The 14,236-nt window shown below is 36.2% G+C and overlaps 1 long non-coding RNA gene across 1 annotated transcript; it reads left to right on the forward strand.

The window, feature by feature from the left end:
• Positions 1 to 9,255: 9,255 nt before the first annotated feature.
• Positions 9,256 to 10,442, forward strand: LOC134230962 (uncharacterized). The gene is made up of 4 exons (XR_009984465.1): positions 9,256 to 9,297; positions 9,356 to 9,479; positions 9,784 to 9,878; positions 10,333 to 10,442. It is a non-coding gene; the product is annotated as an uncharacterized LOC134230962 (long non-coding RNA).
• Positions 10,443 to 14,236: the final 3,794 nt, after the last annotated feature.

Here is a 14,236-nt window from a genome sequence, read left to right on the forward strand (position 1 = left end):
CCGGGGTTAATTGTCAGTGAAAAAAATTCTTATGAGTTTATTTGAATTTTTTTTATATTTTGTGAAAAGAAAGATTATAGAATTATGAAAATATTCAGTGCTTTGAAGTCAGCATATACTCCCCTGTTTAAGAACATAATTAAATATATCTCCATCAAAGTTTGATTAGGGGGGCAAATATTGGTTAATACCGAATAAAGTTCTTTAATGGTGATAAACGATCGATCCCAGAATCTAAAAAAAGAATCTAAGAATAGAATCAATTGCTTTTTCATCCTCGTACTTTTATGGTTTAAAGTATAAAAGCTGTTTTTCAACTTGGTATACTTTATGTGATAATTAATCATAATGAATATAACAAAGATGTATCTTTTCAAAGATAAAACCTGAATAAGCATACGTATATGTCAGAATTAAAATGGACCCATTTTTACTACACAAGCTCGCCTAACACTTATCTAAATGCTATTTTTGCAACACAGATATCTCCAATTCATTGGTAGTTTTTAGAGATAAACATTGGTGTTTTATTTCCAAATTAAAAAAAAAAAAACAAGAATAAACTTTTATTCACAGAGTGCATTGCTAGCATTTTCCCCAGTTTTGCATTTTGTGGTTTTAAAAAGAAAGTACTTGAATATATTATCTGACTTTTCTTTTATAAAACAAAATTTTTGAAAACATATATAAATAAATTATTTTTTAGACTTAATTCTCTTATTAATTTCCTATTCGATATTTCTACCTTTATTGCTTGGTACATTCAAAAGAATAAATTTATATTTCATTTAAAATTTAGAAAAATATTAACAAAACAATAAATGTTACAATAAATTTATAACACCTATTAAGAAACATTCTTTCGAAATAATTATTTTTATATGGCCCGAATATTGTATAATTGAAAAATTTAATCCAAAACTACGATAAAACAAGAGACAGGAGATACACTCTCTTAAAAAAAGATTGAGATTTTATTTATATTTAACTGTAAATAGACTAATATATATAGTAAAAGAAAAAAAGAGCTTTATCTACACAGCTAATTGTGCCACGTACGTGTTACATATGGTTGTACATAACACATGTATCATGTATGTGAAATGTACGTATCACATACGTGTATTATAAATATACGTTTCACGTATGTGGTACGACGTACGTATAGCATATGTTTGACTACATACGTTTCACATAACGTACGTGAAACGTATGTTTGGAATACACATATGTGATACGTACGTGAAACGTACGTGTAGCATATGTTATGTGCAACCATACGTTACACGTACGTTAATAAACATACCGTTTACATGTGTATTGTCAACCACATGTAACACGTACATTTATGAACACATGGTTTACATGTGTATAGTCAATCACATGTTACACGAACGTTAATGAACTCATGGTTTACATGTGTTTTATAAAGCACAAATTTCATGCATTGTTTACATGTATGTGTATTATAAACCACACGTTAAATGTACTAATGTATATAAATAAATTATGGTTAACTTGTATTATAAAGCTTTCATTACATATATATGTTGATGAATAAAGTATGTGTATTATCAGCCACATGTTACATATACATTTAAAAAGGTGTTTTATGTGACAATTCCGGAATCTTGAGGTATGACCATACAGAGTTTTCAATTAGTCATTGTTAACATCACGTGACTTTGATTGTGTATATATACGGAGACTCCGCAGTCATCTGTTGTTGTTCTTCGGATGCAGCCAAGGAGAGAAGACGATAGACAGTGTTCAAAGACTGTGCATAGTAAATAAACTTTACTATTATTAATTCCTCGCCTGTTCATTCAGTTAGGGAGAGAATTTGGAAGGCCATTGAGGTTTACCAAACCAGTTGTAAGGCCTGCCACAGAGGTTAACCTCAAGCGAAGAGGCTAGCCATAAAGTTCGTCTGCATTGGCTGACCAGTCCGTCCAGGCCGCTATACTCATTGTCCGTCCTGAATAAGGCATCCTACAGTGAGTGTAGTGGTTGAAGGGCTATCACATATACTGTCCGTCCTGAATAAGGCATCCTACAGTATATGCGGTAGTCCGAGGGCGACTGGCCTTGCATTTTAGTATTATTATTATTAGGTCTACCAAATAATTTATTGTTGCTTGCCTCTGATTGATTGTATTGATTCACCATTTGATTATTGTTAACCTAGATAAGGTTAGGACGTATTTGTATATTTCGGCAGTCCTTTTTAATCATACCAATCAATTTTAAATCACTTTATGTTTTACACCCCAAACCCTGGAAGTAACCAGGTACGATCCCAGTGATTTATTGTAAATACGTTACAAAAATTTGGTGGCAGCGGTGGGATTTGGGGTTGCATTAAATCATTAAAGTTTATTATTATGTAGTTTTTGTCCTGGTTAATTGTAGTTAAAGTTTATTTTGCAATTTTTCGATATGTCTGAGAGTGACATTATGGATGATGAAATGACTGCCTTAGAGCAGGAGCTAAGCAAGCTTCAGGCCAGTATAAATAAAGAACGAGCAAAGACGGCCGCCAGAGATTCAGGATTACCTGAAAGTAGGCGGACTACCATAGATTTAGGTGAGGGTGTAAGACCTAAAACGAATAGGACGACCACCCTACCAAGTATGTATACTAGGCCTGACAACCTTAGCGAAATGAGAAGAGATGATGGTGGCGAGCCAGATAGGTTTTCCGTTACGAGTACACCATACCATGCTTATACATCCAGGCATGACTTCCCATTGTTGAATGAGGCAAACATTACAACCCGCCGTCCTGAGAATATCACACAGGCTGACAAACGGAAAAACGCCATGGTGAAACCAGATAAATTTGATGGAAGTTCGTCATGGGCTGATTTTAAGTCTCACTTCGATGTTTGTGCAGAACTAAACGGATGGACTTTGGCTGAGAGGGGGATGTATTTAGCCGTTGCCCTAAGAGGTCAAGCACAGAGTGTCCTTGGAAATCTGCCGGCTGTAGACAGATGTAACTACAGACTTTTAAGTAAGGCACTTGAAGAGAGATTTTTACCGTCCAATCAGACTGAATTATATAGGGCTCAGTTGAGGGAAAGAAGGCAAAAGGCTACAGAGTCATTACCAGAGCTTGGACATGACATGCGTCGTCTGGCAAACCTGGCCTACCCAACAGCTCCTGTGGAAGTGAGAGAAACCCTGGCGAAAGAACAGTTCATTGATGCCTTAAGGGAAAGCGACATGCGACTGCGCATTAAACAAGCCCGGCCAGTGGACTTGAATGACGCAATCAGGCATGCCGTTGAATTAGATGCATTCAATTCAGCTGAACGACGTTTGACAGAGAGCAAAGGATATTTGAGGGAGATGAAGCCAGAGGAAAAGGCAGACCAAGGAGATACAATTACCTCCCTACTGAAAGCAGTCCAGGATATCAAAAAGGAAATGCAATCTATGAAGATGAGAATGGAGAAGCAAAACTCTACACAGCCATCCTCTCCTGGTGTGACCTGTCATTACTGCAAAAAGAAAGGCCATGTGAAGAAGAACTGTTTCAAGTATAAAAATGCGATACAAGGCATGACAAATGCCAGCAAAAGCCAAAGGCCAGCGCCTTTAAGAAGTGAACATCAGAATGCTAAGCAAAAGGATAGCACAGCCAACAAGACAGGCATTAGTCGAAAAGCTGGGGAAGCTGGGATTTTTATCGAAGCAGTTATTGATGGCTATAGGGTTAAACTACTTGTAGATACTGGTGCGACCCTCAGTATTATTTCACCAGACATACTACATTCTGTTCTTAAGGATCAGCACCCAAGACTTAATGAGGTGAGCAAGCCCATCCTACTGGCTGATTGTACTGCCATGAAAGTGGAAGGGTCTCTTTCAATTTCTTTTACAATAGCGGACTCAACGTTTAGCCAAACATTTGCTGTAGCCGACACTGGTGTTGACGGTATACTTGGGCTTGATTTTATGACGAACAATGATTGCTTGATTGATTTGACAAACTCTTGTATGATTATTAAGGGCAAGCGTGAAAAATTAGTTTTTGAGGGCAAGATAGGTTGTTGTAGGATAACCTTAGCTGAGAATGTCAATGTTCCGCCTTACAGTGAAATTATTACCATTGGGAATGTCATACCTCCTGTCTTTGAGAAGATACCACAATTTGGTATCGTAGAGTCGTCTGATCGTTTCTTAGAATCTGATAGAGGTTTAGTGGCCAGAACTTTAGTAGAAGGCAATAAAGTAGCGCCCGTTAGATTGATGAATCCTTCTGCAGAAACACAAACCTTATATAAAGGAACTTTTGTAGCTACTTTGTCTGACATTGACAACGTCTATGATAAAACCAGTTACTTACAAGACAAGAAGAGAAAATTGCCTGACCATCTTAAGGATTTGTACGCAAGGTCAGTTACAGGATTGACAGCAGATAATGCCAAGGCTGTTAAAAACATGCTTTTGAAGTATTCACACCTGTTTGCTGCCTCAGATGCTGATTTAGGTCAAACAAAAGTTACCGAGCATACCATTAATACTGGAACAGCCACACCAATTAAACAGCCTCCAAGGCGCATGCCCGTTCATATGCAAGAGGAAACGGACCGTCACGTTAATGATATGCTGAAAAGGGAAATAATAGAGGAATGCACAAGTCCATGGTCATCCCCAGTCGTGTTAGTAAAGAAGAAGGATGGGAGCACAAGGTTTTGCGTCGACTATAGGAAGTTAAATAATGTTACCATTAAAGATGCATACCCACTCCCAAGAATAGACGACTCCCTTGATCAGCTGTCAGGAAAGAAATATTTTTCAACCTTAGATCTTAACGCAGGGTATTGGCAGGTTGAAGTGGCTTCCCAAGACAGAGATAAGACAGCGTTTGCAACCAAAAAGGGTCTATACAATTTCAAAGTCATGCCATTTTGGGCTTTGCAACGCCCCGGCGACTTTTGAGCGATTAATGGAAACGGTCTTGAGAGGTCTGCAATGGCAAATTTGCCTTGTATACCTGGATGATATCATTGTAGTCGGCGAAACTGTAGATGATATGATCAAAAATCTAACTCAAGTGTTCGACCGTTTAGTAGCAGCTGGCCTTAAGTTGAAAGCCAGAAAATGCACATTGTTTGCGTCAGAGGTTGAATATTTGGGACATATTGTGTCTCAAAAGGGGATATCAACAAGTCCAAATAAAATAAAGGTTGTGCAAGAATGGGAAGTTCCCTCCAATGTATCAGAGCTCAGGTCATTCCTCGGGTTCTGTAGCTACTACAGACGTTTTGTAGCAAACTTTGCAACAATAGCTAAGCCAATTCATGACCTAACAAAGAAAGGAGCACATTTTATTTGGAGTGACAAATGCCAGGAAGCATTTGATCTACTTCGCAAAGAATTGTCAACATCACCAGTCCTGGCCCATCCAGATTTCAGTGAAAGGTTTATTTTGGACACTGATGCCAGCAGTTTTGCTATCGGTGCAGTGTTGTCTCAGATACAAGACGATATTGAGCGGCCTATTGCTTTTGCAAGCAGGAGTCTGACAAAATCTGAAAAGATATATTGTGTTACCAGGAAAGAATTATTGGCAGCCGTTCATTTTGTGAAATACTTCCGGCATTACTTGTATGGTCGTCAATTTACTTTACGTACAGATCATAGCTCACTGAGGTGGCTAATAAACTTTAAAGATCCTGAGGGACAGCTTGCCCGATGGATGGATGTTCTGTCTTCATATGACTTTACCATTGAACATCGACCGGGAAGATTGCATGGCAATGCGGACAGCCTTAGTCGAGCACCTTGTAAACAATGTAAGGCTGAGCATTGTGTTACTGACCACATGAGTATCTGTAGTGCCAAAGTGGATGAACAGTTGTTTCAGCAGAAGCCTTTGAAATGTCTACAGGATGATGACAAAGACATATCAAAAGTAAAAGCTTGGTTATCACTCAAAAGTAGACCAAGCAAAGATGTCGTGTCATCAGAGTCGGTCACTGTGAAGTCTCTTTGTTCCCAGTGGGACAGGCTTGTCATAAATGATGAAGTTCTCTGCAGGAAATGGACTGATTTGACCACGAGGCAAGATATTCTACAAGCCATTGTTCCCAGTTGTGAAAGGAGAACCGTGTTAAAGTACTACCATGATTGTAGATCTGCAGGCCATCTTGGTATTCACAAAACACTTGCCCGAATTCGACAGTCTTATTATTGGCCTGCTCTGCAAAGAGACGTACATTCCTACATTGCTGGTTGTGAAGTATGTACAAGGCGGAAATCACCTATCCCAAGCAACAAGGCTCCAATGAAGTTGGTATATTCTGGCTATCCATTTGAAAGAATTGCCACAGACCTTCTTGGAGAGCTACCTGTGACTGCATGTGGAAATCGATATATCCTAGTAGTTTCAGACTACTTCACAAAGTGGACTGAATGTTTTGCAATACCTAATATGGAAGCGTCCACAGTAGCAGCAAAGATTGTTGAGGAGGTTATCACAAGATTTGGAGTACCAGCTGTGGTTCATTCAGACCAAGGACCACAATATGAAAGTACTCTCTTCAAGGAAATGTGTAAATTACTGAACATCCAGAAAACGCATACCACCCCGTACCATCCCCAGTCGGACGGGATGGTTGAGCGTTTTAACAGAACGCTCACAACAATGCTCATTGCGTTTGTGAACGATCATCATAATGATTGGGATGTGCACTTACCTTTCATTATGATGGCCTACCGCAGTTCAGTACACGAAACTACTGGCATGACACCGAACATGATGATGTTTGGAAGGGAGGTTGGTACACCATTGGATCTCCAATATGAGATGCCACCTCAAATAAAAGATACGCCAAGTAATAAATGGGTATGGGAGTTGCAGGAACGTCTGGAGAAGGCTCACTCCTTTGTTAGGGCCAAAATGAATCAGTCAATGTTGAGACAAAAGCATTATCATGACCGCAAGTTGATGTGGAAAAAGTTTGAACCCAACGAGGAGGTGTATGTTTATTTCCCAAGAAGAAAACCTGGAACATCGCCCAAGTTAACCAGTTTCTGGCAGGGTCCTTACAAGGTTAAGAAAAAGATGTCAGATTTGACATATCTTGTAAATTGTGGACCAAGGGGTTCAGACCAAGTCATTCATGTAGATAGATTGCGCAAAAAGCGTATGCAAGTTCTATCAGGTGAAAATGTTAACATAGGGAATGTTGAAACTGATGAATTAAGGGGTGATTATGATGGTCAAGAAAACTGTGACTCAGATCATCATGCAAGTTTTGATAATATCCCCACCGCTATTAATCCAGAAAGCAATAGTCGTCCAAGTAGATCTCGTAGGCCACCCATCTGGTTACATGATTATGAGACTGACATGTAAGATAATTGATTCTACCAGAGTTATACATAGTTTCAATATAGTGGTTTTAAAAAAATGAAAAAAAGGGAATCTTTTGTACATATCTTTCGATTTTGTTATCTGTTAAGAATCATTTAGTTTTTAAGTTGTACATGCGGGACGCATGTCATCGGAGGCATGGGTAGTGTGACAATTCCGGAATCTTGAGGTATGACCATACAGAGTTTTCAATTAGTCATTGTTAACATCACGTGACTTTGATTGTGTATATATACGGAGACTCCGCAGTCATCTGTTGTTGTTCTTCGGATGCAGCCAAGGAGAGAAGACGATAGACAGTGTTCAAAGACTGTGCATAGTAAATAAACTTTACTATTATTAATTCCTCGCCTGTTCATTCAGTTAGGGAGAGAATTTGGAAGGCCATTGAGGTTTACCAAACCAGTTGTAAGGCCTGCCACAGAGGTTAACCTCAAGCGAAGAGGCTAGCCATAAAGTTCGTCTGCATTGGCTGACCAGTCCGTCCAGGCCGCTATACTCATTGTCCGTCCTGAATAAGGCATCCTACAGTGAGTGTAGTGGTTGAAGGGCTATCACATATACTGTCCGTCCTGAATAAGGCATCCTACAGTATATGCGGTAGTCCGAGGGCGACTGGCCTTGCATTTTAGTATTATTATTATTAGGTCTACCAAATAATTTATTGTTGCTTGCCTCTGATTGATTGTATTGATTCACCATTTGATTATTGTTAACCTAGATAAGGTTAGGACGTATTTGTATATTTCGGCAGTCCTTTTTAATCATACCAATCAATTTTAAATCACTTTATGTTTTACACCCCAAACCCTGGAAGTAACCAGGTACGATCCCAGTGATTTATTGTAAATACGTTACATTTTACATGTGTGTGAAAAGCTATGTCTAAGAATGAGAAGGCTGTATATTTTGTAAATTCATACTATTACATACATGTTTGATAAATGTAGGTTGACTATAAATCTTATCATTTTTATTTTATTTCAAATTTAATTAATTAATCAAATTATCATTTAGTTTTTGGTATAAAGAGAAAAAACAGTGCCTTAAACATTTATTGTTGCTAGGGACTACATAATTTTGTTTAAAATAAAGGAACCTTTTTGTATAAAAGCATGGCGGACTTCCAAAACTAGATATTTTTCCTTTGTATTTTAAGTGATTTTAGAGAACTAATCAAGATATTATTTAACAATCAATAGGCACTTAGGGCTTAACCTAGCTGTTATTCAGGGAAAAGAGAAATCATAGTGATGTTACCATCTATAAAATCCTTCATAAAACATGTATTATGGGTGTTTAGATCAGAAGTTGCATCGATCTTAATCATTATCATATTTTAAAATCTAAAAATCTTTTTTTGACATAAACATTATTATGATATTTGGTTTAACCCAATGACAACTGAAGCTTACGTATGTGCGTTGTTGACTTGTCGTGTGTGTGTTTTGCGTCGTTAATGTTTCAATTTATTTCATATTGTTTACCATATGTCCATTTTCATGTCTGGCATGATGTTATCAGTTCGCATTGGTTTAAATTTACTCTAAAAAAGTAAACAAAGTTTACATAAAAAGTTCTCCAATCTCGTCATGTGTATCGGATATGGGTAGAGACACATAAAATTGAACTCGGTCATTGATAGATATAATGAATCCGAATTGAAGAGCAAAACTAAATAATATTAATAAAAAAAAGAATTTCACGAAAATTTCATAACAAATCTCAAATGGAGTAAATGATCCAAATGATAAATATCAAATATACAGTGGGTACCGTCCGTATAAAACTTATAGAATATACCTTCCGGAATTTTCCAGACTCCATTTATGTATTACATGTACGTTACCAGTGACGTCGCTGGGAAGAGAAGTCTGACGTCTGCAAGTTCTAGGGCCTAGCTAACGGTGAGGAATGCATAAAATCAACAATTATTTAATTACTTCATAACTGTGTTTTTTACAGTGTATTACATAATGGAGACTTAGGTTACCAAAAACAGAAAATATTGACCATGTTGAGGCAGTGAGCTGTCTTGGTCAGCACCCAGGTGTATCCATCAACACGGGCACGTTATATCAAAATGCAGGTGAAGTTTTAAAATACTGTTATAAAAATTAAGTATTTATTTAAAATGTTTTCAACCTAAGAAATAAGATGCAAAAAAAAAGGAAACAACAAAAATTTTGATGTAAAGTTCCACTCACTGAATTTATTTCTTTTAAAAGTATTCAAAACATCACATTAGATATTAAAGGAAATTATTATCCTTGAGTGCAGTAATGGTGCAACAGTTTTGTTTTTAAAAATATCTACCCTTTTTAATCCTTATGAATATAAATTGCGTTTTGAGATTGTAAATTTTTATGTGATTTTAGATATATGCATTCCAGGATGGTGACTGAAGCTCATCTTTGTAAACACCTAAATGCCTAGAATGGACTTCAAAACAGATTCTGAAAGTTTAACCAGTATAATCTTGGATATGGTAATACTTTTAAATAGGAATAAGATTTTCTGATCATATTGCTTTTAGACTTGCAAATACTACATGTAACTTGAAGCTTTTCATGTAAAATTTGAAATGCAATCGAGTTTGACGAATTTCACACTACTAAGAGTTATCTCCCCTTGTCTGCGTAAGTCTTATTTTTTCCACTTTGTCCTTTGTAAGTTACCTGTTATTATTTTCAATCTTCAAATGTTATTGGACAATTTAGATCTGTACCTGTATTGCCAAAGTTTGGGGCAACATGAAAATCTTAATGAACATATTCATTACAGATTTTAGTTTTAAGATACTGACCAATAAATTTGGTAAGGTTACAGAGGGAAAACATGGCCTTACGCCGTATTGACCCCGCAAAGGGGAATGACTTTTGTAAAATCTAATGTGAAAGTCGTCTACTTTTTTTAACATAGACTTTTTTTTTTACCTCAAGGACAAAAAGTATACACTTGGAACACACACAAAAACAGATGGGTCCATGCCAAGCTAAAGATTAGTGCAGAATGTAAGTTCAATTTTTCATTTCGTAACTCTTCTGGTTTTATCAATATCGGACCTTACAAATAAGTTAGTTCAGCTTCAGTATATATAGAAGGTCTAGGATATGGAGATAACGAAGAGTATTCAATCTCAAAGTCAATAAAACAATACAAAATAAGAGCAGAGCAAACACGGACCCCCGAAACATCAGAGGTGGGATCAGATGCAATAATAAAACACCTATTTACTTACTATTCGAAAAATAGCTTGTTTATCATCTCCCTCGACAGCAAACTATTTCCCTCGGTTGCATCTTGGGGAAAAGTTGCTGTCTTGGGGGACGATTAACTAGCTGTTGTCCTCATAGCCAGTAAATACGTGTACATGTATACTGTTTTTAGCTCTTCTGAGCCAAAGACTCAAAGAGCTAATGCTATGGCTCTTTGTGCAGCGTGCATAAACTTTTTACAATGTGGGCCAAAACTCAAGATCCCCTTGGACAAATTGTCAAATTTGTCACAGGGCAACCCTGGCCCAAGGGCTACCATTTATACTAAAAGTAGGGTTTGGACCCTTATACAAGGGAAGAAATCAGGAAAATAAAACCAAAAGAAGTTTAAATTGTCCTAGAATTGATAAACTTTGTAGGTGGAGGTATCTTGGGTTTTTGGAGAATGTCCACCAAAAAGTAGGTCACCATGACCTACTTATGGTATTTTATAGCTCTATTGAAATATCTTTAGTCCTAACTGGCTAAAAATCATCAAACTTTCTTGGTTGATGTATTTTGGGTCTTATAAACATAGAGGCTTCAAATACTAGTGATAGATTGTACAATTTACTAGAAGAGCGATTCAAGGCCCTTGGGTTTCTTGTTGTCCATTGTCATACACTGTGCTCTGTCTGGTAAAATTTTAGTATTTACAGCCTCCCCCCCCACCACCACCACCGCCCAAATTAAGGGGGGAGGGTTGGGTTTAACCCATCAAAATTATTCATAATTGTATTTTTTATTTGGACATCAAGCAAACTATTAACAAGATTTTAATAAGCATTGAGTCCTACTAAAATAATGAAATTCATATAGCCCCAGGGTAGGTGGATCAGATGTAAAGGCACAGCTTTATTAATTAATCATAAATTTAAAATGCATTGATTCATTGAAAATCTATATAATTCTCCTAAGTTGAAAGCAAAAGGACTAAGTTCATGAAAATGGAATAAGTTTTACTGGTATACCCCTGTAATAAAAGATTCTGGGGTACATCTATATAGCTTTTGCCCTGTCTGTCTGTCTGCAAAATCTTTTCACATTGGCCATATCATTTTAGTGGGTGAAAGTATGGCCCTCATATTTCACAGACCTGGGTATTCATTGTGACAATACGTTTGTATTGGTACACCAAATTAACCTTTTGAATTGAACTTGGAGTAAGACTCACTTTTAAGAAAGTTTCATAACTTGAATCTTGGCCTTAACTTTTGAACAGTTGGTGCAAGGGCTTTCATACTTCACTTGTATATTTACTGTGACAAGACCTTTCAATAGGTATAAATAAAAATATTTGACCTTGAACTTCTAGTTTAACCCACTGTTAAAAATTTTTAACTTTGATCGTAACTTTTGAGCTGATAGAAGTAGGGCTTTCATATTTCACAGATTTATTCTTTGTGACAAGTCCTTCCTTGGATGTCAACAATTTTGACCTTTGACCTTGACTTTGGAGTTTGACTTGCACTTGGGAAACTTTTACCATAAGCTGGCATATGGGTTATCAGTATGTACAGACACATCTTTTTTTCCGAGTTCACCCACAGGTCAATGCTATGATGTAATGAACTTTAGATAAGAGAATAACAAGGTAGATATATGAAGATATAGTGAAAAAAAATAGTTGAAAAGATCAGGGTTATGAATACTAAAAAAAATATTTATTGTTATTTAGTATTTATATTTAAGTTATACAGAGAATCAACCAGGATAAATATGTGGAATAATAATTAAAAATAATGTTCAGGGGGAAAAAATGTGTTTTCCCTTATTCCATGCATTTAATATTTTCTTTTTCTTTAAAGATAAAAGAGAACTGGAGAAGAATGAATTGATGTTAACATACTACATTAAATTTGGCTTAAATCTAAATATGTCTTTTGTAGTGATTGCTTCAAGGGCAATTAGGATCAGAAAATTTAAAGTGAAGGATAACCAGAAAGTGGATCACTCAACTGATGAAAAGAAAATAAGCCTTTGAGGGAAACTATGTCAAATTCATGAATTGAATATTTAAATTGCACGTTATTTTTGTTTCACCAACGTTTACAATATGTGAAAAAAAATGTTCAAAACATGTGTTTAACAATGGTTTGACACATTTTTGTATGGTATTTATACATTTACAGTGCAAATAATAAACCCATTAAACATGTTATGAGAAACGTATGTTACACACACGTTGCACGTACGTTATTCATATGTGAAACGTATGAGTAACGTACGTAAGCAATATATGTGTAACGTATGGTAGGCAATACGTATGTTTAACATACGTGACATGCATGATATTCACACGTGTGAAAACGTACGTATAACATACGTGGTGCTTTTTTCATGGAAAACGTACGTGAAGTCACGTACGTTTCACATACGTTTAACGTACGTGGCACAATTAGCTGTGTAGTGCTTTAAATAAACTTACTTAAAGAGTATAATGAGATTGTAGTTATACCTTATTGTAAATGCACTTACTCAAAAGGTAGATAGTGTATATTTTCTAAATTTTAAACATGGCGGGCTTTGAGATCGAAATATGATATCAAATGCTGAATTTACTAAATATTAAACTTTCTTTTCATCTAGACGGCTGGATTTCAAAGTGTAATTAATACAATTGATATTGATCAATATTCTATTCAAAAAAGTGCATTTTTTCCTATATAAAAAAGGGAAACATTTTAATTAATATTGTTTTTAATTAATATTTAAATCTATAAAGTATGAAATACATGCATAGCATACGTATTCCAATAGTAATAGGTATTATCATTTATATCAACAATGGGAGAAAGAAACCGGAAATCAAAAGATAAGAAAAAGGTGATTAAAAAAAAGAAATGCAAATAAATGATACAGGATTTTGAACAGACTTTTCTGAAGTGTTAAAATAACAAGAAAAAACAATTGGCATTTCCATTTCAATATGTAGACGGTGAGGAAGTGTGTTAATTCTTAAGAGAGGTGCTCTCTTGATCTTGTTAAATGGATACTGTTGTAACAAATATCGATATGACTGTAGAGATCCCGAGTATTCTCACGTAATTTGTTGACAGAGACCAAGAACTTGCCATGAAATATCTCTGAGGTGATATGGTACATTAACGTCATCATAGAGCAGCAGAGTCTGTAGATGCTGTAGATATTGTTTAGACGTCACTGTGTCACCCAGTTTGTGGTGTTTCAGTATAAACAACATGCAATGGTGCCTCCTTCAAAATTGTTATTCTAATGGCCTCGGGTTTAGAACATGAACTAAATTCAATTGTTGAAAGTTGTTGGATACCTTCTAGAATAAACCATGCGTTACCATGCTAGTGCATTATTCTTTTCCCCTTTCCTGTTTGAACAAGGCAACCGAATCGGCCGAGGTTTGCCGAAAGCTCTCGGTCAGTCAACGTTTACGAAAATGACCGAGTGACAATTTTGGTTGGGCTTATGCCAGTAAAAAGCTAATGTAGAAATAAAAAATCAAGAAATTCTTAAGAATAATACGGCCAAATAGGTGTAGATGAGTTAAATGTTTAAGTTGTTGCTAAAGACGGTAGGCTTTTTTTGGAAAAAATCTCTACTTGTGTTGTTACTT

This window comes from Saccostrea cucullata, unplaced genomic scaffold (genome assembly GCF_032062105.1).
Source record: "Saccostrea cucullata isolate Sc308-1 unplaced genomic scaffold, CSIRO_AGI_Scuc_v1 ctg545, whole genome shotgun sequence".
Classification (NCBI taxonomy): domain Eukaryota; kingdom Metazoa; phylum Mollusca; class Bivalvia; order Ostreida; family Ostreidae; genus Saccostrea; species Saccostrea cuccullata.